At 36.7% G+C, this 27,987-nt stretch overlaps 2 long non-coding RNA genes across 3 annotated transcripts; one reads left to right on the top strand and one right to left on the bottom strand.

The window, feature by feature from the left end:
* The first annotated feature begins 18,619 nt into the window (after positions 1-18,619).
* On the top strand, positions 18,620-19,753 carry LOC133517867 (uncharacterized). The gene is made up of 2 exons (XR_009799418.1): positions 18,620-18,947; positions 19,513-19,753. It is a non-coding gene; the product is annotated as an uncharacterized LOC133517867 (long non-coding RNA).
* LOC133517868 (uncharacterized) lies at positions 19,623-21,377 on the bottom strand. Of its 2 annotated transcripts, XR_009799420.1 has the most exons (3): positions 21,123-21,377; positions 20,878-21,010; positions 19,623-20,781 (listed from the first exon to the last, which is right to left on the bottom strand). It is a non-coding gene; the product is annotated as an uncharacterized LOC133517868 (long non-coding RNA). The 2 variants fall into 2 exon arrangements; XR_009799419.1 differs by lacking the exon at positions 21,123-21,377 and having other exon boundaries at positions 20,878-21,109.
* Between the last annotated feature and the right edge of the window lie 6,610 nt (positions 21,378-27,987).

Here is a 27,987-nt window from a genome sequence, read left to right as displayed (position 1 = left end):
AAAGAAGGGAAGATATTTAGATTTAAAATTAACGCTGACGCCCAACCTATAAGGTTTCGTATATAACTTCTTGATCTTATGTAACGAGTTTAATAGCATTACAGTGCTCCAAGAAATTGTAGGCGAAACGTTGTGGCAACGCCTGGGGGCCGATTTTTTAAATTTCGATCGCTCGATTTCGTGTGGCTCTCTTCAGTACTATCTCCACTACTAGGCATTTAAATTCTACTAATAGAATTGAAAACGAGTGGTCAATACCACTAGATTCCCAATTTCAAAAATAGCATCAATAGGATTGTTTCCATCTACAAATCTTAGGGCAGAATTGTATCCCAATAAATTCTTTTGGATTATATGAACATGTTAAACTACTTTTAGGGGACCTGTAATGACCATATTTTTGTAAATATTGAATTTAAAATATCTTTTGGCACACGTCACGTGACCAAACTCGAAACGACATTGAAGATTCTGATGACGTCACAACTCTAGGATTGACACTATCGTTCGTATCTTCTACGTGTGTAAGTAGTTATGTGTCAAACCGTAAACTGTGACGTCACACAAATTTCAAAGAGCGTTTTGAGCGCGAAAGCATCTGTCATAATATATTTTGTTAATTTAACATATTTAAAGCCGTTTTTAGTATAAAAGTTGAATTTTAGGGCCACTTTTAGTTAATATAGAACGTAATACAAGCGTTTCAAAAAACTGGAAACAACCCTATTGACCCACGGGCAACTTGTCTCAACGAGCACATATATATGATTTTTATTTAAAAAAATATTTACATACATAACGATAACTATACGTGCGTATGTCGAAAATTTAAAGGGCCATTTACTGTAAAACGTTAATTAATTAATTGTAGGTATTATATCCCTTGGGTCGTGTTTTACTTTATTGCCACTCGTTCCGAATTTCCTACTTTTCGCACTTCTACGTACTGGTACAGAGGTACATATGGTCCTACTTTACCGCACTATTGCGGTAATTAGCACTTCCCGTGCCTGTGTCAAAAATTTAAAAGGCCATATGTACCTATGTACTGTAATAGTAGATTGTTAACCAAGGGATGAAATGCACTCATTTCTGTCGAGGTAGTTTGGCGCTCGAACTAGTGAAATACTAAGTACTTTTCATGTCGTATACGAGGAAAGTAAAATACTTACATGTGTATTAGGTAAAAAACATGACTTAGTATTAACTTTTATAGTATTTCTTCAGGGTACTTTCAATTTAAATTAACAATTTCGGTAAAAGTATCGAGATTTATGCAATGGGGAGTTAATATTAGAATGGAAATTGTACAATAAATCAATTTTAAATACTTAGGTAAACGAAAAAAAAACACACCAAGGGAAGGGAAAGTAAAAGTCTCTAGTCCAGAAATGTATCATTTTCATAGATAACTTTATAGTGACTTTATGCTGATAAATCAAGGCAATCGATGTATTGTAATTTTGTTTTGAAGTTACGTGAAAATATCCGTTAAGACATCTATGTCAACGGCCAACGACAAATGTCAAACATCAATCGAAAAAGACTCACCTAAGCGGCAGAACAAATGGATGTTTGTTCAGTGGCGCCCCCAATAAAGTTCTATTTTTTTTTGTTGGTCTTTCCGGATTTCGATTTGTCTCTACTGCATGCCCTGTTTGGATTTATTAAACAACTGTAGATCACATCACTAAGATGGCATCACGAGGCCAGGATGAAAAAAAGTGCAACTTAATTTAGAACAGCAGATTTTAAAAAGAAACACACAAATGGGACGGTCAGACAGGTATTATACAAATCTTAATACCACCACAGCATACAAAACTATAACTGACTATATACTAGTATTCCTCGTATACTTAGTATGCTTTCTTCTTTTGAAGACGGTTGAAAACGTAAACTAACTACCTAGGTATGCCATCCGGACAGAAACTAATTGAACGAGTATAAACAAAAACAACAACAGGTTGACTTCTCATTCAACAAAATCAGCTGTATCTAGTCAAATATCATGGACAAGCTGGAGCTGAATTACTCGTAGCTAGCTATAACTCCGAACGCATGTCTTTCTTTCGCTCTATATATAGGTTAACGGCACCAATCATGTGGCATTTCAGAGAAAATTTGGAGTATTTTTGATATTTCACCGACATTTGTAAAATGTTGCCAGTGTTTAAAAACTGATAAACAAATAAATACCAGTACTTATTTTATAGGAGGAAATGGCTTGACTGACTATATACAGATGTATAATTATGTAGAACAATTAGACTGTAACAGATACTTAATTTTGAACGCGAATTGTAGAGATATATACGTATTTTGTTTGCAACACGAACAGTTCATTCCATTCCAGGGTGGCAGATAGGTTTGGCGCGTTGTTTCATTCGCTATGATTGATGCTGACTGTACTTACATATTATGTAGGTGGGCATTTTTTTGTCATAAGGTTCACGTTCCACGTAGCGTGAATTGGTGAATAACATTCCATACCATCCCATTAAAATTAAATTCGATAAAAAAATAATTCTTTTAAATTTTTTTCATCTCGTCTTAACTTAGGTATTAGTTTATGGACATGATAGAAACATAAAAAAGTTATTGGAATGTTACCTATTTAACTGAGCGTAAAAAAGTTATCTGCTGTACTGCGATGGAAAAACTACAAGTAGGTACGTTTTGTATTTATAAATGTAATGGGCAATTTGAGTGACTTAGCTAAGCGTAGCTACTCATCATTCATAGCAGGTAAGTTTTTATGAAGCTATATAAATATCCGGTATTTAGGTAAGCCATTTCTCGCCATGAACCGTTACCATTTACATGGCAGGTAATAAGTAATCATCACACTTTTATTTTCCGTCTTTATTAACTGTCATTAGGCATTATTAAGCGCGTATATCGATGATGATCGGCCTTCCGTCCGTCGGGTAATTGCTGGATGTGCGGCCTACAAATTGAAAGCGGCCGCGGCCCGAGGCGCGTATTGATGGATCTGCTGCCATCGTGAAATTATAGCCGGCCCTTGCGACAGCTTCGCAAATTATGCGTATAATGCTAGTAAATAATACGCGCTCGCTATAAATTCATAAGAGGCTAGGATGCACGTCGAGTCCCTGCGTGAAACTCGCGTCTCGCCGGCCGTAGCCCTCTTCCGCCGTCAATACTTAGTTCGAATATCAGGCCAATTTGAACGTAAGTACACTGACATCAGAATGATATCTGAATGATGTCATTTAGTTCTCGTGCATTTCACTCGTACTTGTCCATACATGTATTGGCGCGAGCGAGATGCAAGAAAACTAAATGACATCATTCTGATGTCAGTATAGGCTCGACAAGGCCTAGTATGTCAGAATTGTCAGAAACTGGGTTGCCATTTTAAATTACCTACTAAGTGACAGGTCTAGGAGAAGGTTATAGATTTTTTTAAACTATGAAGGACCGCCCATAGGAAATAGGAGCTCACTTGTTTCGTACGTAGAAAATGTATGCATGTATGGCATAGTAGGTAGGGTCATAGCGCTAGTTTCCGTCCAGCTCTAGATTTCATCCACGTAACAAAATTTTAATATAAACCTACTTTGCCGCACAGACTTATTGCAATCCTTAATGTCTAAGAAACAATAGTAATAAACAATAAATTTCGAGAAGTGCGAATTATTTTTAAACCGTTGTAATCCCGACATCGTATCAAAATTTCAAGCCATCACCCCTAATATAAAAGTAGTAAACAAAGACTCACTAAACCTCCTAGGGTCACCAATTTTCGAAGAAGCCATTCCCAGCATCATTACAAACGCGATTACTAAATTCAAAAACTGCGCCGATCGCTTGCTCGACATCAATTCTCATTCCGCTCTGACTATTTTAAAATTCTGCCTTTTTGTACCAAAATTTACTTATTTGCTCCGCTGCTGTCCATTTTGGAAACAACAAAACTCCTTAACACCGATTGACAACCTTATTAGATCTTCCCTAGAATCCATTCTAAATATACAACTTAGCGAGCATTCTTGGAACCAGGCGTCCCTGCCCATCAGATTCGGCGGGCTGGGTACGCGCAAAATTTCTAGTGTTGCTTTACCAGCGTTTCTATCTTCCGTCCATGGCACGTCCTCCCTCGTAGGAAAAATATTAAAGGCCTGCACTTTAAACTACGAGACGGCGTGCTTGACGGAGGCCAGAAACGCCTGGCTGACGGCTTGTCCGGGTCAAAATTTACCTTCAAAATTAAACATTCAACGTTGCTGGGACGACACGTTGTGCAAAATTAACTTTGATAAACTACTTTCCAGCTCAGTTGGTCCTACACGCGCGCGGCTCCTCGCAGCTGCAGAACTAGAATCCGGCCAGTGGCTGCATGCCTACCCCTCCCCCCTCACCGGTACTTATCTAGAGCCGGATACCCTCCGTTTAGCCGCAAGCCTTAGATTAGGAGTAAAGGTCTGCGGCGCAACCGTCGACGTGCATGGACACCACGGCCTTTGTTGTCAATTAAGTGCCGTTCGCCTCTCCAGGCACGCTGCCCTAAACGATATCATCCGCCGATCTCTTGCTACCGTCAACGCGCCGGCTATCCTTGAACCAAACGGCGTTTCGAGGGACGATGGCAAGAGACCGGACGGTATGACCCTGGTCCCATGGAAGATGGGTCGAGTGCTAGTCTGGGACGCCACATGCGTCGATACACTGGCACCGTCCCATCTACCAAGAACTTCGGCCAAGGCTGGGGCAGCTGCCGAGGCGGCTGAAACCAAAAAGGTTTCCAAATATCGAAGACTCGGCCCCCAATACCACTTTGTGGCGTTTGGAGTCGAGCCCTAGGGCCGTGGGGTCCAAGCGCCAAGTTACTATTTAAGGAAATGAGTAAAAGGCTCATAGATTCTACCGGTGACCAGAGAGCTGGCAGCTTTCTCTCGCAGCGCATAAGTATTGCCATTCAGCGAGGAAATGCTGCCAGCATCTTTGGCACAATGCCGCGGGGGCCTTATTTAGATATATTTTAATTTAGATTAGTTTTTACCATTTTGTTTTATTATGTGCTGTATGTTTCCCAATAAAACAGAAACAATAGTTCTATATCGGTATATAAATAATATTTCGCAAGGGAATTAAAAATTAAATAAGTAGGTACCTAATATTATACGCAATTCCGTCAAGTAGATGCAAAGTAGAGTCTAGATGGATTAGCGCAATACTATTTAGTAGAAAAAAACAAAATATATCTAGTCTATGAAATACAATAACCAGTAAAATGCACTTCCTGGTTACACGATACGGGTCACAGTTAGGTACCAGGCTGCGGTTATTCCCACAGTTACCAACACGTTGATACCACAGTGGTACGAAAACATCTGAGAACTTTTTCCCTAAATGTCCCTGACAAAAAAAACCAGTAAGTGGTAACTACTAAAATATTTTAATGTTAAAGACTGACATTACTGACAAAGATACCTTTTAGCCACGTGAGTAGTTACCACCAGTACTACTGAGATTTTCACAGTTGTTACAGAGGTAGCTAACTAGAGACGATTTTTTTTAAATTACCTTAACCACGGTATATTATAATGTTGTAGATAGGTGTAAGTGTAAAGACAATAGAATAAGCAGATTCTCTGATGTTATATTTGCATATTTTAACCTTTATACAATAACTTCTTTGTCCGCGAGAGACACTATTAAAGAAGCAAATTACAGTTCGCCTCGACGCCACGAAGATACATAAATTAACGCGGAATACGCATTTCGCAGACACCGGCTGATTGACTCCTTTCATTACTGGTTGCATTGTTCGCCTCAAGAAAAAATTACAAATCCTCCTCGAATACAACACATTTCATAATTATGGACTATTGTGGTGCAGGAACTAATTTCTCGGGGACGAAAGCACTCCTCGCCCGAGGTGTGTAAGAGAGATATATCGCCGAACGTAAAGCTGAAGGTTGATGCCATAAAGGCGGCGCTGATTAGTTTTCAAGGCAAAGACTAGTTCGAAGAAAGGCGCGAGGATTTAATGTCTCGACTGAGCAATGTTCAAAGGCATTGTTAATCGGTGCCTGTGCCTATTCACGCGCAAAATAATATATAGGTAGACCGGTAACTAATTTTAAACTTTGACATCAATTTAATGGAAACACATCGAGATATAGCTATTTTCGAAGCGACTGTGATCGGCAGAGCGTTTCGAATTATTGGCATTAATTGCGCTCATTTGTCGGATGTATGGTGGTATTGTTCCCGAAGCGCCGGAGATTATCGCCGGCACAAGGCGATAGACGTCTCCGGGCCACGTGCGAGCCCTGTGCCCGATCGTGCCCTGGCGCGATTGCGATCTGCCCATATCGCGCCTGTGGGAACGCTCTTTATCAATACATAACTACTTGCCCAAGTACCTTGCTATCTACGAATGATCAAGTCGTGTTCGTGGCTGCAATTAGAGGCAACAATTAATTATAATGAACGTTAGCGAATTGACCCACCTTTGAACCGTTTCCCGTTTTGTGCAATTTGCTGTTTCGTTTCGCGGCGGTCAATCAAGGAACAGTCTAGTTGTCGGTGTCGTTCACCCGCTCGGACGGGCGTATGGACAGGTCGGTTGTTCGTGGCAAACCTTTTTCTAAGTCTTGTAACGGTGTCCGTCTGTTGGACGCGTCCGGCGTCAGCTGCCAGCTCTAGCCGACGGGAGAGACAAGTAAATAGAGCCAGGCTAATCGTCGAAAGGGAAACAGCGAATTACTCCGTCACGGCGCTCCCAACAATTGCTTTTGTTATTGGCGATAGACGCTCGATCGAGTGATGCCACTTGACATCTGTGCGAACTTTGCGAATCTAATAGAGGGCTATTGGAACTAACCTATGCCTCGTGTCAGAAGTAACGACAGACCTATTGAGCGGATATTCAAATGGTTTCCCAGGCATTATAGCGCCTTGCATTTCGAGCTGATTCGAGAGAACGTAAACTATGTTTATCGCATTTGATTGACAGAGTAGTTGTTGTAAATTATCATGATTATATCGACAATTGGTGAGAAGTGGAGGTCTCGTGGAGAGGAGCCGTCGTTAAGTTGTGCGGAGTGACAGGCTAACAGCAGCACAGTGCTGGCGCGAACGGACAGCCGGGCCTTGATAGGTAAGCGGTAATGCAGCTGTCAGCACTATAATCTACGCCCTAGAAAACAAGCTACCGTTATCGACAAAAGGTTATTAAGAGATGCCAAGGTTATTTGTCGTAGACAATTGTTTAACGGCCTGGGAGTATATTTAACAACAACAAACATTTTTATTTCAAAATCGCATTCAATCTGATTATTACTAGACTCTATATGTATAATAGAGTTAGTCTAGCTATTCGGACCACGTGGGCGTGCAAATCCTGCAACATATCAAAAATACATTTAAGAATAGATAACAAAGTAAGAGATTGAAAATTAGTCTTCGAGCGGAATTAGCACGTACCTTTTATCACACCGGGACTACCAAGCGATTCTATAAGGTTTCGCAATTTAAGAAGTTACAAATAAAGTAAAAGAACACCATATTTAAATATGTAGGTAAATTTAAAATATCTCTACAACTTGTGACCGTGATTTATTTCTAGGATTGCAAACGATGTTATGTGAGCCTGCTGGCCATGCACATGTATTTTCACTCCTTTAAGATTGTAATAGCATAGTCAAAATCTAAACATACCTACATAATTATATTGATATAGGTATGTTAGTATCTAAGTAGGTCAGTAGACGGTGTATATCAAATAATCGTTATTTGTTTTACAAGAGGGAATTTGTATTGTTTAACACCTCGTGATTGATACCCAAGTAAGCAAAGGATTCCAAAATTGAATTCCATAAGCGGAATTTTGAGGGTTTCAAGGGTTAAAAGTACTTTGCTACCGAGTAAAACACAATATTTTTCACCACACCAACGCGAGGAAAATACTACTACCTAACTGTAAACAATTATAAATCAATTCCAAATGAATGGCATTAAATACACATATTTATATCAATTTCAATTCTACAATTAAAAGTACTTAAATTCCACTAGCCAACATGAGGAAATAAATAAAAATTTGCATATATGTAATTACCAACTTTGCCTTCCTTGTGGATAAATTCGAACTTTCTCATCAGTTTTCTTGAGAATAAAGAGTCTTTGTGAGCTTGTGTCGTGAAAAAAATCTTTGATAATGTCAAGAATTGCCTCATTGTTATGTCTGATTACATTTCAGTTTATTGACAGTATCTCGTACAGCCCAATTATCTTACATAGAGTTATATCTATTTTTGTTAAGCTGTTAGAGTATGGAAGATACTTTTGGCGCATAGTCTGATCCGTTACTTTTGATGTTGACTGTACCTACTGGGTACAAAACAACGAAGCTCAGCGATAGACAACAACAAATCTAGACCGGGCATCTAAGCCGGAAACCGCGCTAATCGCATGTAAATGCCTACTACGCCCTATCCGAGATGCTTCCTCCGCTCGGTATCATTGAGCCAAGATCGATATCACCTACACAACCGACGTCAAATAGCAAGAATTTATGATTCGCGTAGTGTACACGTCGTGACCGGCCGCGGGGTGGCGTGCGCGGGCGGGGCGCGCGGAGGGTCGCGGGGGTGTCGGCGAGAACAAAGAGGTTGTGTTCAAACGTGCCGCCGCCGTGGCCGCTAATAAGCAATAAACAAGGGGGCGGAGTCGCGCGCGCACCTGAGGGATCACTTCGCGCCTGTGCGATACCAGCCTCTCTGTGCGCGAGCGCAGCAATGCCAGCTCGTCTGCTGGGCTAGCTGATTGCTATTAGAACGTGACTTCCATTAGGTACTTACTTCTAATTTGAATATAGTCATTGGAAATTCAATTTAATTATTTATTCGTTCATCATCGTACCTGCACATTATGTACCTACTTCCACATTTTCTATTTAAAGTAAGGTACTTAGCTTTTAACGAACTTTAAATAGGATTCTTATTTTAATCAGGGTTCAGTGACCAAAACGGCTAATACGAGTAAGGAAATGATAAAATGATTTTGAACAATTATGGATCTATTGTGGATTCGAAATAAATAAATAATTGAATTGATTTTACATGTCAATAGCTTAGCTTAGCGTATCTAGCTGACGTAGACTACGACCATTGCTTTTCATCAAAAAGTGGCTGTGACATAATCGGACAGACAGACGGACATGACGAATCTATAAGGGTTTCGTTTTTTGCCATTTGGCTACGGAACGGAATTATAATACATCCCGACGTTTCGAGCCCTTTACAGCGTTCGTGGTCAACGGGTGACTGAGGGAAAATTACAATGTGCAAAACTATGTGCATACCTACGCAAAATGGTTGTCCGAGCGACCATGCCGTCAATAAGTATATACTTACGTACGTATGTACGTTCTTAATACTATTCATAAGTGTGTTTTACTTGATTGAGAAGCACTTTTCTCTATCAACATTGTATACAATTATATTCAATGCCGTATACTGTTTAGGCTAGATGAAGCAATTTATAAATAATGCCGTCTTAAGAGATCGTAACAAGTGGTTTAATTAAAACAAACATTTGTAATTGAAAAACACATCGATTGAATCAATAAAAATTGCTTATTTTACGATAATCGTAAAAATAACTAGGAAAGGTTCACATTACCATGAAATCCACTGTCCATTATAAAACCACAATAAGTAAAGGTAATTCGACTCACATAATTAATACTTGCCTACAAAGTAAGCGGGTAATCATTGAGGGACCACAATGTATCGTGACGTATACTTAATTCATGTTTTTTCCTAACAAGTTGTTATTCCCGTGCGCATTTGCGACGCAACGATCAAGAACAATTAACGCGCTTGCTCGCTTATACATGAACATTTAGCTGCGAGGCCTGAAATTTATATAAATAGCTACTACTGTATTAAGTAGTGTTTAAGACCGGTATACTTACATGAGTGCAATAAACAATTTTGATTCTGATTCTTAGTGGCTTTGCGAACTGTAGACCTCGCAAGTCTTTATTTGCGTACTAGCTTAAAACTGCATCAATGTATGACTCTATTCTGAAAAGATTTATTAAAACTGAATCAACGAGAAATGCGACCAGCGGTGGCAGCATGGTTCCATTTTTATCACTTGTCACTATGCCCGTCACTTTCGCGCTTACATACTTGTTAGAACGTGACAGGCATGGTGACAAATGATAAAGAGCCGACCATATTAGACCTACAGAACAGCCGGACTGACATAGGACAGGAAACGCTTCGCGCTCGCTAGGTCAATGAAGATTGTATTATGTAAGTAGTATTTTTTCTACTCGTCGACTGCAATGGTTGAATTAAGATTTCGTATACCAAACTACATATAATTGCGTACTTTTCATGTATGGGCTTCGCAACTCAACTATAATAGTTATTTACGATACAAGTGCAGAAAATAGGAAATTCGCAATGAGTGGTGATAAATTAAAACACGACCGAAGGGACTGTTAAAACACACACACACACACGACACGCGTTGCGAATTACCTACTCGCACGTGTATCGTACAAAGTTTTATAATACATTATCTTTAAAGTTTCGACATATGCACGGAAAGTGCTCATTCCCGCACGCGTGCGGGAATGAGCAGATGATGAGGCACCATATGTACTGTAAAAAAATTTTTAACACGCTGTAGTAACTATAAAAAAAATGACCAATCACGTGCCGCGACGCTCCCGTAGAACGATGTACAGGCGGTCGGGGGCTCGCGCGTTTATGTCTTTTTCATCACACTTGCTCCAAAAAGTTCTTATTTCATGCAGGTGTACAAAGGCCTATTTTGAAGGACAAAGGCCTATTTTGTTCCCGCGGGAGTTATAGAGTGTGAAAAAAAGCTATAACTCCCTAAGGAGTTACAGATTTTTTTTATTATATCACTTATTCTTACAAACCAAGTATGTAGCATAAATAAGTTTTACTTTTAAAATACTGGCGTTTATAATTAAATATTTTTGTTTATGTTTAAAATCAAATAATTTGATACATTTAACAGCCGTTTAAAATATTTTTACATAATTTTCAATCGTCGCTGAATGCCGAATAGGTCGGTGCCCTTGATGCTAACCTGTCAAGAAATTACAAAATGGCGGACGAATGTTTGATATGTCACCGTATTTAAGAATTATCTCGTTTAAAATTTTGATTTTTCTTCGCAAGTGTGATGAAAAACATTGTGTGTAACTCCGGGGGTAAGAATATTGCAAACTCGGCTTTAAGGCGGCAAAATTACCACCCTCGTATCCAAGTGTTCACTAACCCCCTTCGTTGCATAATGTACTATTTTACTACTTACCAATTTTCATTACGTACTTATTTAGGTTTTATAGTAAAAAAATATTATTTTTGATGACTCGTAGAAAAAGTATTGTATACAATCGTGATATATTCAAGCTTTTCAATCTCGTACCTTGCTTAGGCAACTCGGCAAGCTTCGTTGCCTAAACACGGTACTCGACTGAAAAGCTCTCTATTATATCACGATTGTATAAAATACTATTATACACTCGTATCGTTAATTCATGAAAATTGGTAAGTATCTCTATCCCAGTATACAAAAATGTAGTGCAAAAGACAAAGACATGCGACTACTGTGGCCCGTTTAGGCTTTTCTAATATGGGAGCCCGACGTGATCGGCATTTTTTTTATAGCTCACTACAGCGTATCGAAATGAATAAGTATTATAGTTGACTTGGGAGCCCATACATGAAAAGTACGCAATTATAGTTTAGTATACGAAATCTTAATTAAACAGTTGAGTTGAATTTTAACTCAACCACTACAGTCGATGAGTAGAAAAAATGTATAATGATCCTCTACATTATTAGTTACATATTCGATATTTAAATCAACGTAAACTACATAATATTCTGTCGTATCCACGATTCTAACAATAAAATTAGTCATTTAATGTTTACCCTGGACTCCCTGGATTAGAGGTTAGTTTTAGATAGTTTTTTCTTGTTATTCATTTATAATGGATATGATCTGTTCTTGTTTTGACAGCTGACAGATCATATAGGCCTCCGTGTTTAACATCTAAAACTACTGCTCTACCCCTCTACACTACAAGTTACAATTTTACAAACTAACCTCCAATATGGTATTGGTATATTAATTGACATATAACTTACTTTCTCAAAACTCTTTTTAGGTACCTCTTGTATTACCTACCCTCGAACAACAACAAAACGTTTTTTCACTACCCTCAATTTTGATTTGTTTATTTACATTTAATTTAATATAATAATCCGTTTGTAGATAAATACGTGGGATCATGAATTCATATGCACAAACAAACAAACAGCTAGACCACTTCAAAGGTACAAAGTGAAGAAATCCACAGCGAAATGATAAAAAAATGGTATTGACTAGCCCTTCAGATATGTAATATGTATGCCAATACTTATGCCAAGTAGTTATTTATTTTGATGGTCATGTTACGAGCTGACAAAATAGCTGATAGAATAGCGCACATCAATATTTAGTGTCCTAATCGAACACCCTATGAATTTCCTGGAATATTTTCTCATCTACTTAGTATATGTATACTGGTACGCACTTAATAGATCATTCGTTTTAACGCTACTGTGGAGTAATCACACAGTAAATATTTTATAATATTAAGTATTTATTTGGGACTGGAAGTCGTAAAACTTATATGACACCTTTTAGAGGTCAAACCTCGTTCGTTTATAAATCATTCCGCGTACCACTTATTATTATTTATGACATTAATTTCTCTAGCAACAACACCGTCGAAATTCCACGAACGAGATCGATATCAGACTTGATTCAATAGTAAACCCATTAGGCACCTACATAGGCTCGGAGTGTGGGTGTAGGGTTGCCCGATACATTTCTAAATAATTACAAAATGACGGTTTCTGAAAAGTCATATTGTCTAGCAAACATTCCATAATATGTATACATATTAAAAAAAACAGACAATTGTTTAATTTTAACATAAGGCTTTTAAAGTAAATTAATTGGTAATATACGGTGTGTGCTATTCGATATATGTAAATTATAAATACTTACCTATAAATAAAACCAAAACAAATAACAGTGATATCGAATAGCACGCAAATAAGGGTAAAAAAAAATTAAAAATATTAAATTTGATCCAATGCCTAATCTCAAACTGCTGAAAGTAATTGCCTTACGTACGGCAACCATGAAAGATCCTCAGTTTTTCGTGAATCCACTTAGTTTTTTTCAAACAGTTCGCAGCCTTGTTACATGTCCATAATAGTCAGGGAAATTCTAACTTCTGGTAACCCTATGGGTGCTACATTTTTGGGATAGCAACCTAACGAGAGAGTGACAGGCCGCTCTTTGATATTGTGGACTTCTCATCATCGAAAACGGCTGCATCACGCAAATTACGACGCGATACCCATCATATAAAAATCCACTAAAGCGGAAAAAACCGACGAATAATACAAGTATAGAGAATGAATTTTAAAGAAGAAAGATGAGGCTTGTTCTTTCGTGATAAATCGCAGCGCGTATGTCGCTCGTTTGATGCTTTTGAAATTTGATTGTTCGGGCGCTGAAGGAAAGTTTATATTTGTTTGATATAGAGGTGAGTGTGTGATGTAGTATGCGAGTTGTGGAGATGCGGCTGATAGTGGCTGGGCGCGGCGGCCGCTAATGGGGGTGATAAGATCGCGCGACCACGCCTCGGCCGCGAATGCCCCGATGTGGTCGGTACGGCACACGGCACCGGGCCCGTGTCATCGCGAATTTAGGATTTACCTACGTCTACAAAAATAATACAGATGCCTCATAATATTCCAGAAGTGACACAGGACTACGCTATATTCCTACTACATTTCAACATCTCGCCCTTAAAAGTGTGTCGAATCATTTGTGACCTGAATGCCATATGGCCAACATGCCAATCGATAACGCTCCGTAGCGTAGCGTAGTCATCTCTCTCTCTATTTCTCTTCCTAATTAGTGCAACAGTGACAATTGCGTTTTGTTCATCACGAAATAAGCGATATATAATATAATCGTCATATCATGTCATTATGTACGACTTTTTTGAGTCAAATTTGGCCTCAAGTAACAATCGCACAGAAAGACCCATTTTACTGAAGTGCAATTGAAAATTACTTGCAATATTGGTGTTACTACACCATATTTTTTTGCTTGCGTAAGAAAAGATGTTATCAGCTTTGAAAAGGGAAAAGTAGACAGGATGTTAATAGGATATCTGTCTGCATTGCATCTTTTAGGTTGGATTGCATTGAAAGGAATTATAAATTAAATGAATCCAATAGTTGAATGTTTAATTGCTCTGTTAGTGAATGTTTCGAGAAACCCGACAATGTTAGAAAAATCAAACCTATTCGCATGCGAAATTAGATCCACGCCTCAACGACACGCCAACCGCGAGCATTCCTAACTTTACGGCCGATCGTATCATCCGCGCCCATAAACGAAGCCAACTTTTTGCCCAACAATAAGCATACATAATTAAATTTACAACTTTATTGCACTAAAGTGGATACGACAGCGGCTGCACCACTACCCTGACATTTGCACCTGTAAAATTTAATTCTGAAAATTTGCAAGTCATTATAGTTTTGTTGCATCAGATTATTGATTCGGTGATATTAACTTTATTGGAGATACTTTAAAAGCATTATTTGCATAATCCGACATTATGACGCTTAAGACGAAGCTCAAGACTATGAAACCCATTGACTGGATGGATGCATCAGTTATAGAATCCAGTTTAAAAGTTTGACGACTAATCCAGTGTAGAAGTTGTGTAACATAATTTCATCTTGACGCTTGAAGAGCCTTTACACCTCCAAATCTAATAATATTAGTACCTACTCTGTTATTGGGGCCCTTTCACATCTCCCGATTTAATTTACTATTAACTATACCTAAATCCTTGTTATATTGTGTGAGCTGTTGTATTTATAAATGTTGCTATGTATTTTTCATGTCAGTATATGATCACTGATATAAATGGTGTATTATTGACTCGGAAAAGAGCCATTGAGGCCTATTTGCAGAATTGAATTTTGAGACATTTTAACGGCTTTGCTAAGACCATCACAACGTTTAAGTAATAATAATTCCTAATAATATAAAAACGATTGGTCTTTCCCCGTTCCGGCTAACATTGTTAATAATCACACCTTTACCCACAGACCGTGAAGGGAAGAATTACAACTGTTCGACTGTAAATTGTAACGGAATGAACATTGTAACGTTTGTTAGTATTCTTTAATGCGGTTAATCGTTGCGATTACTGAGCCGAACCATTAGTTCCAACACTTCGGACCGACCAGTTGCTGGGTATCTGTTTGTCTGTCTGTTACCTCTTCATGCTTAAACTTAGATGAAATTTGGTACCTATAGAGATAGTTTGAGTCCCGGGGAAGGACATAGGGCAGTTTTTATCAGAGATGTGACTTATTTGAAATACTTGTATTTAAAATGCAAATACAAAATGCAAAATACCTATTTTGTATTTTGTATTTAAATACCTTTTAAAGAAAACTATTTTGTATTTTATTTCAAATAGTTTTTGGGACCTATTTTCTATTTTCAAAATACAAAATATTTTTAATTAGGTAAAGTAGGTAGTGACCCTGCCTATGAAGCCCATGGTCCCGGGTTCAACTCCTGGTAAGGGCATTTATTTGTGTGAACACAGATATTTGTTCCTGAGTCATGGGTGTTTTCTATGTTTTGTTTTTTTTTTTTTTTAGGTTATTTATGCACTATGAATTTTTTGAAACAGGGTTTAACACAATACCCACTATTGAAAACCTCTAGCTAGGGTTTATGTAATAGTTGGCGAGATCGCGCGGACCGATCCGCGTTTGCTTAATACCATTATTACATACTTAGTTATGTTTTCCTGTCGAAAGTGTTATTGTATCTATCGTTTAAATATCGACCTTATGTATATGTATTTAAGTATTTATAAATATTTATATATATCATTGTCTAGTATCCACTACACAAGCCTTAATGAGCTTATTACTGTGGGACTTAGTCAATTTGTGTAATAATGTCCTATAATATTTATTTATTTATTATTTTAACATGGAACCGGTGAATCTGTTTAGTAACGCCGCAAATGACCACAAGCGTAACGAGAGATTAAAAATGTGGAATCTTAAGCGTTGCAAGGGTTTCAAGGCACGAGAGGTAAACAAACTTTTCTGCCCTGGTGAAACAAACGAGACGTTTTCACCAACCAACGAGAGGTATATACAAGCTGTAAAACATTACAAATCTAAATTAATGCTTTTAATAATTGAGTGTTAAAAACCGTCACTTAAAAATCCATTCAACCGGTAAACATGAGGAGACACAAAAATTGCACTCTAGAGGACTGATATACACACTATTTTTAAAGAATAAAGACAGCCTTTCCAACTTGTAAATTCCGAGCTGTACTAACTTTTTAATTCAGACTAGGTATTCACTATTTAAGAGTACCTTTTATCGCAAAGTATTTGTATTTTAAAAAAGCATTTTGAAAATACCTATTTTGTATTTAGTATTTTAAATACAAATTTGAAAACTATTTTGTATTTTGCATTTGAAATAGTACCTATATCAAGGAAGTATTTGTATTTTGTATTTAAATACTTTTTATAAACTATTTTTCACATCTCTGGTTTTTATCCAAGAAATCACCCGTTAAGGGAGGAAAGAGGGGGGGGGGGGGGCTTGAAAGTTTGTATGGACTAGCTAACATTGTGAATAATCACGCCTCTTTACCCACAGACCGTGAAGGGAAGAATTACAGTTGACTGATTAAATATTACGTGCATACTACCTAGCTAAGATTAAATATATATATTCTGTTGCCTCCGTATCAACGTACACCTATCCTAGTCACGTGTAGTGTCTAAACTGTATGCAATCATGGGGAACTCCATAATCGTCGATAAAACAATGAAAAATGTGATAGTTTAATTAGAGTTTCCGGGCCTCGGCCGTAAATGTGCTCTTTCATTAGCAAGCCGTTTGATGTGGCGCGAATGCTCCTAATAACAGGACACCTTGAATTGCTATAACGTTTGACGGCGCGCTTTCGTCACGGTGTATGTTTATACCAACCGTTTATTGAACTTGTAAAAACGAAAAAAGTAAAATTTCCGGGCTAAATTGGCTCCCATACAATATAAGTTCCGATTTAACAAAACCCGTAACTTTATTTTTCTTTGTATGTAATAATCATTGTTAGTCATAGTATCAACAATCGTAATAAGAAATGTTTTTATTTCAGTAAATTATAAAGTATTTAGGATATTTTTATCTACAAGTTTTTAATTTACTTTTAGTTAAATTTTATTATGTTTTTACTCAATATCTCTCGTTGCACCAAATAAAATTATTTCTGCTTTAAGTCAAAATTATAGATAGTCATAGTACAAATATGTAGTTATAACATAATATTCAATTTCAAGGTAATGTAAATACTATGAAATTTCGTAATTGCGACAGGAATAATATTAGTTGTAGGCAATAACAATCAGAAGGCCCAATAATCAATTCATATAGTTTTTAAAGCCATTTTAACCGTTTTGTCTAATTTATATTAAACAATGAATACCTGGCAACCAGTCGATGATTTTACACTCCACTTAATGGACAAGAGGTACCTAATACGTGTGAAAATGGCGGGAACCCACAACGTTTTAATGGCTTTGTCTGTGTGCTTTAAAGTAAAGGGTATAGTGCCCTAAGTTAAGCTAAGCTCTTGCTTGGTTAGTAGTCACGGTACTGGTATTTATACTTGTGTGTATTTTCATGGCACGTGAAACGTACGTTTTGTATGTCCTTCTATATCTATGTTTTATGAGCTTTGTGCGGGGGCAAACAGCGAGACTAACGATGCATTGTATTTATAATTTATAACGATCTAGTTCTGGTTAAATAAAGTAAAAACGCAATGAAGAATATTTCCAAAATCATCACCTTTCGTCACTTATAATACTGGCTGTTTGACCAGAAAAATTCTGATGTAAAGGCACCACTAGTCAGCCTTTTTACGAAATTTCTATGTGCAAGATCATCTAATTTGTCCACCAATTGACCAATTAGAACTATTAATGTTTTTACTGTTCAGGAATTTCATAAAGTTTAATTTAAGTATGTAAAGAATAAAACGTAATGGAATTTCGCTTTTGGTAATATATTGAAATGGTATTTTTGAAAGTAATAATGCAGGCCCCTGTGTACCAATATATAGCCTTTAAGTACCCATGCAATGTCCACTTGTCCAGCCATTCCCGGCTGGCTAGTGGGTTCTGAGTTCCTATCTAGCACGCTTCCACATCACCAACACTGATACCTGCCCATGCGATGACACGACACTACAAACTATCGACCATCTACTCAAACACTGTCCCAAATATTCATACTTCCGCTGTGACCACGAGTTTCTCTGTGAACTACATAAAATTGACCGGTATGATGTATCTAAAATAATAGAAAAAGAAGTAACAAAAACATCGTTCGAAAAATAAATTTAATAAAATAATAAACACACTAAAATTAAATTATAATACATAAACGAACGTACTTATAGTCTGTCAAGCAAAGTCTGTCAGTAGCAATGTAAAGCAAACTGAAGTATGGCAACACTCACAGAGCAGTATTGCGCTAAGAAAAGCAGCAATGTACATCGAACCGAAACATATTTCTTTCCGCTGAGCGCGCTCTTCGTACGTCAACTAAAATTGTCGCTCGCGGTTTATTGAAGCATTTGGAAATTGTTATTATTATGAGAGGGACAATTTAAACTGGAGTAAAAACGATGTCAATCAATATGATAAACGAGATCAAAAAATACCTATTTGCAAACGGACTATGCTGGAGAAAATAATGTTTGAATCAAATCATTGCTTCCGCAGGTAGCTGGATTTTAATATATTATCAGATTTCTCGGTTGGAATTCAATATTAAAGATATATCACGATAAAATGCAATACAAATGCTCCTTTATGCAACCTTCAAAAGCTAATTAGACATATTTACGTAGGTACAATCGAAAAATATATCAATAGATTGAATTAAAATAAAGGTTTGTATGCTTAGTAAAAGGTGGACGCAAAAGGCGAGTGCTCGCATTCTTAACCTTTGGTATGCTTAGGAGCAGATCTGCTACATATATATTCAACTTAAACATGAAGATGTCATAGCTAAATAAATGTAAAGGTTAAGGCATTTGCACTTGAGTACTTTTTACCAAACGAGCTGTTAGTAGGTACCTATACTACTGAATTTAACTAGAATAAAACAATCCATTGTTTTATTTAGGTAAATATTAAAACCTAGGTAAGTAACCCCTGAGCCATCACTGGCAGCGGTAGCCCTGGTAGGGTATCACTGTAACTATTCTTGTCACAATTGCAGGGCTTATTAAATATCAAATATCTGGACTATTTACATCATTTTGATATGGTTTTATTGTTTTAGCAAACTTAGAAGACAAATAGGGAGCAAAGAGAACATGAGCACCACGGTAGAAAGCTGTTTTTAACATCAGTTCAGAAACTGAAGAAGCCCAATGAAAATAATTATGCCACTTGTTAATTGTAAATTAGTGTATTTCTCTTGAACAATGTCACATTCACATACCAGTGTAATTTTGAAATGGTTTTACAATATACTTATATAAATATACAGATTAAAAATAAATAAAACACAACTGCAGATATTTTGGTGTTCATTTTTATTTTCAAGGCAATTAAGATACGGGTCACTTTAGCTTACTTACACTTAATTCAGGCCATTCATTGAAAAAATATCATTAGGTTACCAATGTTACTGGTCCACTCCAACCAAGCATCAGAATACTTTGTACCTAGTCACTTATTGCATCTTAAGCATAAAACAGATGTTTGAAAATTTGTAATTTCAAGTTTAAAGTTTCCATTCCAAGTTTCAAAATTTATTCTTATAGTAGTAGTTACACATAAAACTTAGTCTAAAGCAATTTGCCTAATTTATAGTACAGAGATATTCCAATATCTCTGAGACCACTCTTACATGCTAGCTTGGTAAGGTGTTGCTCATACTACTGTTTTTATACAGGCTAAAAATGTTAGATATTTACATGTATCGGCTAGATCATATTTTATATGTAGATATTTAAAAAAGTCATTTAGATATCAGGAGAATGCTGTTAAGAAATTTTATTAACTTTCACATTAGTCTATTCAAGACTTGTCAGGAACTGACACAATTTCAGGTACTCAAAATATTAATAAAAGATACCTTGACAATGGAAACTTAACAACTTCCACTCATGTGAGTAATATGGAGTTATATTGTTTCTGGATAAAAGGTATGATTTAAATGTTAAGATATTTTTCTAAAATTATGCACACTGAATAAATTATTTTAATTTATTGAACAAACAGGTAAAGCGACTTAAAACTTCTCTTAAACAGGTACATACCGACTTCAGAAAGTATAAACTAGGATTTTCCATAGGTATACATGTGCAATAGCTGAGTGCATGAAACAAATCAGCCTAAATAATATATTTTTAATGATGATTAACAAACGGACAACTTTTACAATAATAATCTAAACTATTGTCCCAATTTTTTTAGTTTTTTTAATTAACAAGTTTATTTTTCGTCTTGTTTGCGTTGTACACGTATGTACGTAAACCGCCGTAGGTAAGTTTTGTATGAAGAGAAACTTTTACGAACGCCTTATATTGGGCGAGTTTTAATCCTGCAACAAACATATGGAAGTATTAGGTAGATGTTGCGAAAGAAAGTAGGTATAATCAAGGTTCTTAAACGTCTTAAGATTGTTTAAAAAAGTTACCTTTGAAAATATTTGAGGACTTCATCTGTTGATACTGGGAACAATCGAATCAGTTGCGGTTTCGAGGGCACAATTCGTGGTCTTATTGGATATATTTAGGCATACGTTTTATCTTTATTTAAGCCTTTTAACCCTGAAACAGAAAAAACTGCACATTATCTTAAAAATTCTCCGGGATCTTGCAGTAATTATCATAACCTCAAAATTTTCTAATGATTAAGATCAACGAGCATGATTTTACTTACATTGTAGGCATCTTGACTTTGCTTATGGTCATGCACAATATTATTTAATATATTGATATTTATTTTAATGCTGGGAGCAGAAATTTCTCTTGAATTAGCACCGATTCGGAATGTAAACAAACAAGATGGACGATCCACATTCTACAGATAAAACACAGATTACACGCGATTTTGGAATTATTCGAACAGTGTTGCTAGCCCGCGATTTTTCAAATTTGCCGCGTTTTTCTACTGACAAGATTTGCTTGACCAACTATATATAATATTTTATATACTAATACTACACGATTATAGTAATAATATTCATTAAAATGCTAAATATAAACCAAGTAATAAGAGTTGTAGGCCGCCCGTACTGTAAGCGAGGACCTATAACTTTAAAAATAGACAAAAAAAAAGAGTTCCGCGATCAGGCCAGGCCACATACCGACTACTGGGTATTTCATGTATTTCAATCAAATAAATACATCATAATGTACAATAATTAAAGGTGCTTGACTTAACGACTTAAATATAAGTCGTTAAGGCAAGCAGCTATAGGTATGAAATATCATTTGAGAATAAAAGTCTGCCGGCTCATTTCTGGGTTTATGACGTTTTTAAAATTACTGCCTTGAACCCAGTAGTCAGCCAGGGGAGGCTGACTATTAGGCAATAGACACTGTACAAAAAAGGAATTCCCAATGGTCAGCCGCTTTAAAAATAATACTTCTGTATTGATTTAAATTTTTTTTTTTACTTTTTTCAGATATAATAATTGTTAATTATATCAAGCAGTCCAAATTTTTAACAAGTAATCACAATTTGGCTGCTAACGTCTTGTCAAAATACTATGTGACACTCCAAAGAAAAGTGCGCATATCACATAACCTTACATGCTACATAGGTACATGAAGACGTCACTTCTTTGAAGTAATGTTGTAGGTCATGCTAGACAATTCTTTTATAAATTAAACTTTTTATTAAGATGAAAGATTATTGTGTATGAACGAGTAAGTACTTACATGCTTTCTACGTATGGACAGGAAGGAAGACCAGCGTGGCCCCAATCGATGTTCGCGCGATATCAGCGTTCCGATATTCGAGATCGCCATTCCTTCGCAGGGCCTCTGATAAACCACAAAAAAATTCACCATTATAGTCTTTATAACTATAGATATAAAGCCTAAATTTCCAACACTGCTGCGTCACACTGGATGCGATTCGCACGTCGCTCCGATGTGCGAGCGGGATGTCGCTATAATACGCGCACAGCGTTGTCTCACTCGAACATCGGAGCAACGTGCGAATCGCGTCCAGTGTGATAACCGCCTAAAGGTTTATGGGAAGTAAATCAAGTGCACCTGCCGTCTGATCCCATCGCTGAGCCGTTTTTAAGACGCCCTTTAATATCGCTGATGTTATACAGTGTACGGAATAATCGCTTACTGACATTCTGGAAAAAATGTTCGTGGCCAACAATAATACACACAACAAACGTACCTAGGTATACATACAGTAATTTCCAAGAATCCCGATCTTCGTTCAAGGAACCAAACGATGAATCACGGCCACGTGTCCGATAACGCAGGCTCACCATGTACTTAGTGAAAATTTCAGCAGCGGAAATAGTTAAATAAACAGCTGCAGGTGCGCGTGTTGAGATTAAAAGTAGAAGAAAGGGCTGCAACAATCGTGCGTGTTTAATTATTGGTATGGAACCTATTCCAAGCCTCTCGTAGTTACAATGACTACGGAACCCTAAAAACGAGTGACGTACAAATAATACTTAGGTTTAAACATGAGCAGCAACTTAAAACTATTATACATGTATACTATCTTTACCTGCATTAGGCAGCCCCATGATAGGTATTTAGTAATATTGATCGATATCAAAACCATAGATAGATAAATTTTTATTGGTATTAAGCATACACTGTCATTTACATAGAATTAACATTAATAAGAATTATAATCGAATGTATTTAATTCGCACTAAAATTGCTGAGTAAAATCGTGCAGTGAAAACAAAGGACGACAGCCTATTTTTTTATCACCAGCCAGCGCGCGCGTTGACTTCACTACACCATGCAGGTTTACCATGTTACAACACCTAGGTACCCCACCCTAAGGTAAATTCAATAAATCATTGTGTATTATGTATTAAATATGTATAAGCTATAGTGATTAAAATGCATTAACATTTCAAGAGCACATCTCAAGGGATCGCCATTTTGTTATGATCCGAAATCGATCACACTCAAAAACGGTTCATAGTAACGATTTTTATTCACTTTTCAAAAGTCGGTAACTTCTTCGGCGGTCTTCTTTAGGACTTACGATGATGGATGGGTCTACAGGATCAAGTCTGTGTCGGACAGGTAACAATGCGTGCTTCGGGTATTACGATGGATGCCGAGATAACTTTCGGCAAACGACGGAGGACGGAGATGGTATCGCGAGATGCGACAAGTCACCGCGGAAGGCTCCGGGACGTGTCAGGTCGTTTGTGTATAACGTAGGAACATTAGTATTAACTAATAATGTCAAATTTATCAATACTTGTAACACATGCGAGCCAAGCAAAGCTTAAATAAGGTAAACGTTACAGTAGGTACTCGGATTCTAGTCATAAACTTTGATTTTAGAATTAAATCCAATGGACTGTCCACAGTTTTTTTAAGTAGTTCAGTCTTGTAGCTCTAAAAGTTCTAAAACAATATCTATGACAAAACTGGTAACAGCTAAACGTGTCCATACTCTATAGAACGGCTGGTCGTACAAGAAAGAGTGAAGGGAACCAGATCAAGAGGCAGGTCACCTAACCTATGCGCTGTACTGACCAAATAAAATCCGCAATTGGAAGCCGCGTATCAGACTGTGCCAGACAGTCTACCAACCGGGAGAGATGGCGGGAGACGCCTCTACTACCGATGCGGGCGCCTCAACGTGACCACGACCGAGCTCCGCCAAGAGCGAAACGACAGAGAAGAGAAGAAGCTATTAAATCTGTCTGTAGAATTTTAAGGTTTAGAGTTAGATCAGATATACTTATCGATACACTGTTTATATTTTCTTGCAATAACAGATAATTAAATGACATGAAATTATATAGTATTGCTAAACGGGAAGGTTAATAAGGCGGCCAGACATTTCATTAATTCACCGGAGTTCGGCGCGGCTGAAGCAGCCACATTTAATACTTTATTTGCGTTTAATTTATCATCATGCTAACACTCAATTTTTCACCGCAAACTCCAATTAACGCAACGACATTCGCTTAATTACAAAAGTAATTAGCTTCGTTCTGTCTGGAGTTGTTTGAACAAATTGCAAAAACCTCCCAACTCGCGGGCTCATTGAAAAAGGTTATCGGCATCGACATTACACAGCTGTCTGAACCTAAATTGAACTACCTATACAAACGGGTACATTGTAATCAACAACAATACAATTTAAGTTTGTTTTTATATTTAAATGGCGTGAGTATACATTTTATTTATTTTAACAAATCGGGGCCTAATTGCATACACACACCTAAGTAAAGGTACTTTCTTATTTACATACAATTACATATGATGTCGAAACAAGAAAACCATGAGCAAAGAAAATGGGTCAGCTTATATAGAGATTTCCTTGGCAAGGGAATCCTTGATTCGTCGTAAGTGTATTTATAACGGTATATGCGATTAAATAAAATGTATCGAAATCGTAAAAGTATCAATACTTAATAAATATTGTGTAAACTTAAGTATTTTTAACAGAACAGTGTGGTGCGAAATTGTCAACGTGCACATAGGACATTAAAATTCCTATGCTATAAGTTACTTATAAATATAGCAAAGTTTGTTGACAATGTTAACTTTCCGTTGTCTTCCGTATCTCAGGTTTTATGAGCGCTGCATCATTTCTCGCCGAGTAAACACAGAGTAGGTACGTAAATCCATACAAAAGAAAACAAGTAATAAAGCGATGATTTAACATTTTACTTATCTCCTTATATAGCTACCTTACCTACCTACAATACAAAGCGGCACGGCCGTACCATCCTTTTCTTGAAGCAGTTCAGGTCATTTTCGTTCGACCCCCCTATAACTTCGTCGTGGATAAAACTAGAATCCTGAATTTTCAGTAACCAATCAGGCATTGTATAAACACAGTATATTTCAAATTTCATTCAATTTGAACTAGTAGTTTAAAAATTATAACTAGTCAAAGTTTCTTAATTTTGTCACTCACTCACAGACTGACCGATCATCAGAACTTTAAGGTACTTCTACTTACGGAATATTTATTAAAACTTTCTTGCACAAATTTACAAAATAGAGTATAAATAGCGGACTTAACGCCTTAAGGCATTCTCTACCAGTCAACCATTGGGCTAAACAGAGACAGTTTGGTGCAGGATTGCAAAAAGTGAATACAATTAGTGTTTAGTGTATAACTCAAGGAAAAACTCATTTATTTTGCAATTTCGGTCGAGTTTTCTAGATAGGTACACCAACTACATAAATAACTTTGTAATCCCATATAAATGTATAGGATTACATGAAAACACAATGTACCTATCTCACAAGTAATACTTATAATTATATTAAATTAGATTGCTTAGTGCGAGTGCCAAATCAATATATATTTATTTAAAATATTAAAGATTTTTAATATTGATATGGTCACTAAGTATAAAATGTTGTTAGGTTAGCTAATTACTTACGTAATAACTTAAGACAGGAGGTCCCTTAAGTAGATATTGATTAAATTAATCGACTTGGTATTATATGGATTTCACAACTTTTTATTTATTTATTTAATCTTTATTGCACAATACATGAAGGTACAAATGGCGGACTTAATGCCTTAAGGCATTCTCTACCAGTCAACCAATGGGTTAAACCAGAAAGATTAAGTAGGTGCAGTGTCTTTTAAAGTAAATGAATTTGTAACCGAGACTATATATGAATATAAACTATACATTGATAAACTTACACATATACTTATACACAAAAAAAATAGGTACGGTAGAAGAACTGAGTTACGGGACTTGTTTTTCTTTACAAGTTATGTTTTTGATGGCATTTCGTTTATCATTAACGAATTAGTGTTCTTAATTATATTTACTACCTATTAAGCAATAATCTTTTTACCAGCGGTAATCACACTCCCATAACTAGTCGTTTAGGGTTGTAATCGCCCAAATAAAATAAAAAAACGTAAATGCAGTTTTTTGAAAAAGTTGCGTTCGGCGCTCGAGGTCACAAACTTGGATTATTCATTGAGCCAACATCATAAACAAGTCTGCAAAAAATCTAAACTACCGGATTTGACGCAACCGAACCCCATTTCAAAAGTCGTCAAAGTTACTGCATTATTGGTCTGCATATTTAGCTTCTTGAAATGCCAATCAATCAGATTTTTCACCTTTAAATAATTGTATTGAATGTGTATGAAGCGTAATCTATGCTTTTCTATGCATAAAATGCATAGATTTAGTGTCAGCTTTGTGGAAATGCGATATGTATCGCTAACGGGAAGAATGCGACGACAACAAAGTATTTGCGCGAGGGCACTATCAGCCGCATTTTCATAGCGCCGGCGTGGGACGGTGACACAACTGGCGAGTTCGTCTGACGCATGGCCTTTTGTCTAAGGCACAGGTAATAACAATGGTTTTATATGGTTTTTCTTGAACGGTCGGACAAGCTCGGCTGCACTTGGCTTTCGGGTAGCTCCTATATTGGGACCGTGCAAAGTGCATGGTGGGGGTAAGTAAAGCGATCCCAGCGCATAAGGTGGTAAAAATTAGAACTAACTGCGGATAGCGTCTTTGCGTTTCGTACAAGTTATATGGCTCGAAATGAAACTTTAATTTACGATTACTCCTGAAATATTCATTTAAATTGTGTGGTGTAAGGGACCATTGTAATCTGTATGAAATGCATGTAATTTGATAATTATTAACACTAAAGATCCTAGCCAGTGTGATTTTTTCCGACAACATCGTTATATTTCAAACAAATTGACACATAACCTTAACAAGTAGGTACCCTCCTCAAGAATCACTCTATTGATAGATGACAGTCGTATGAAAATCCGTTCAGTAGTTTTTAGTTCTGGAGTAGTTTTATAAAATGTAGTAAATATATTGACGTTTTCCCCTTGATTTGTGGCTGCTAGGTTGCGTGACAGTTGTGCACATAGCGAATATGATTCGCCAGACTTTTATTCAACTTGTTGTCTTTAAAGTTGTGGAATTAAGAATAAAATCAATAAATATCTGGCTCGAATTTTATTAGTTCGTCAAGCATGTCAGGTAGGTATTTTAACGATTAAGTATAGGTACTACTTATTAGAACACACCAATGCATACTGTATTAAAACTCAAGAATCAAATCAAGTGTTACCAGATTTATATTGAACCAAAGTCGAGTTTAATTTCCAATTCGGTTTATAATACAGTCGTTACATTGTACTATAGAGTGAGGGGACTACTCCGACAGATGGCGCGCCTAATTTGTCGTGAACCCTTCCCGGGCTTCAATCGATATGAACTTTGCTAAATTATTTATAACTTCACGTGCTGAGGTCGACGAGGTTTGTATTTGATTAATTGAAGATATGAGTGGAGCTGGTGAAAGATCTGAGTTGTTATAAGTACCTAAGTGGTTTAAGATTAGTAAAACTAAATTAATTGTGTGGTTTTAAGAAACCACGATGCAAATGAAACTTTTTTCGGATTGTAGGCATTTAACTGAAAATTTTAGGAAAATTATTCGATTTAGGGTATTAAAAACTAATACATTTCACTTCGTTATTTAGTCAAGAAGTAAATGACTACATACCTATAGTATAGGTACTGATGTCATGTAATAAAATAGTAGGTGAAATA

This window comes from Cydia pomonella, chromosome 5 (assembly GCF_033807575.1).
Source record: "Cydia pomonella isolate Wapato2018A chromosome 5, ilCydPomo1, whole genome shotgun sequence".
Lineage (NCBI taxonomy): Eukaryota > Metazoa > Arthropoda > Insecta > Lepidoptera > Tortricidae > Cydia > Cydia pomonella.
Note: the sequence above shows the minus strand (reverse complement) of the source record. Positions and strands in the feature narration are given on the sequence as shown.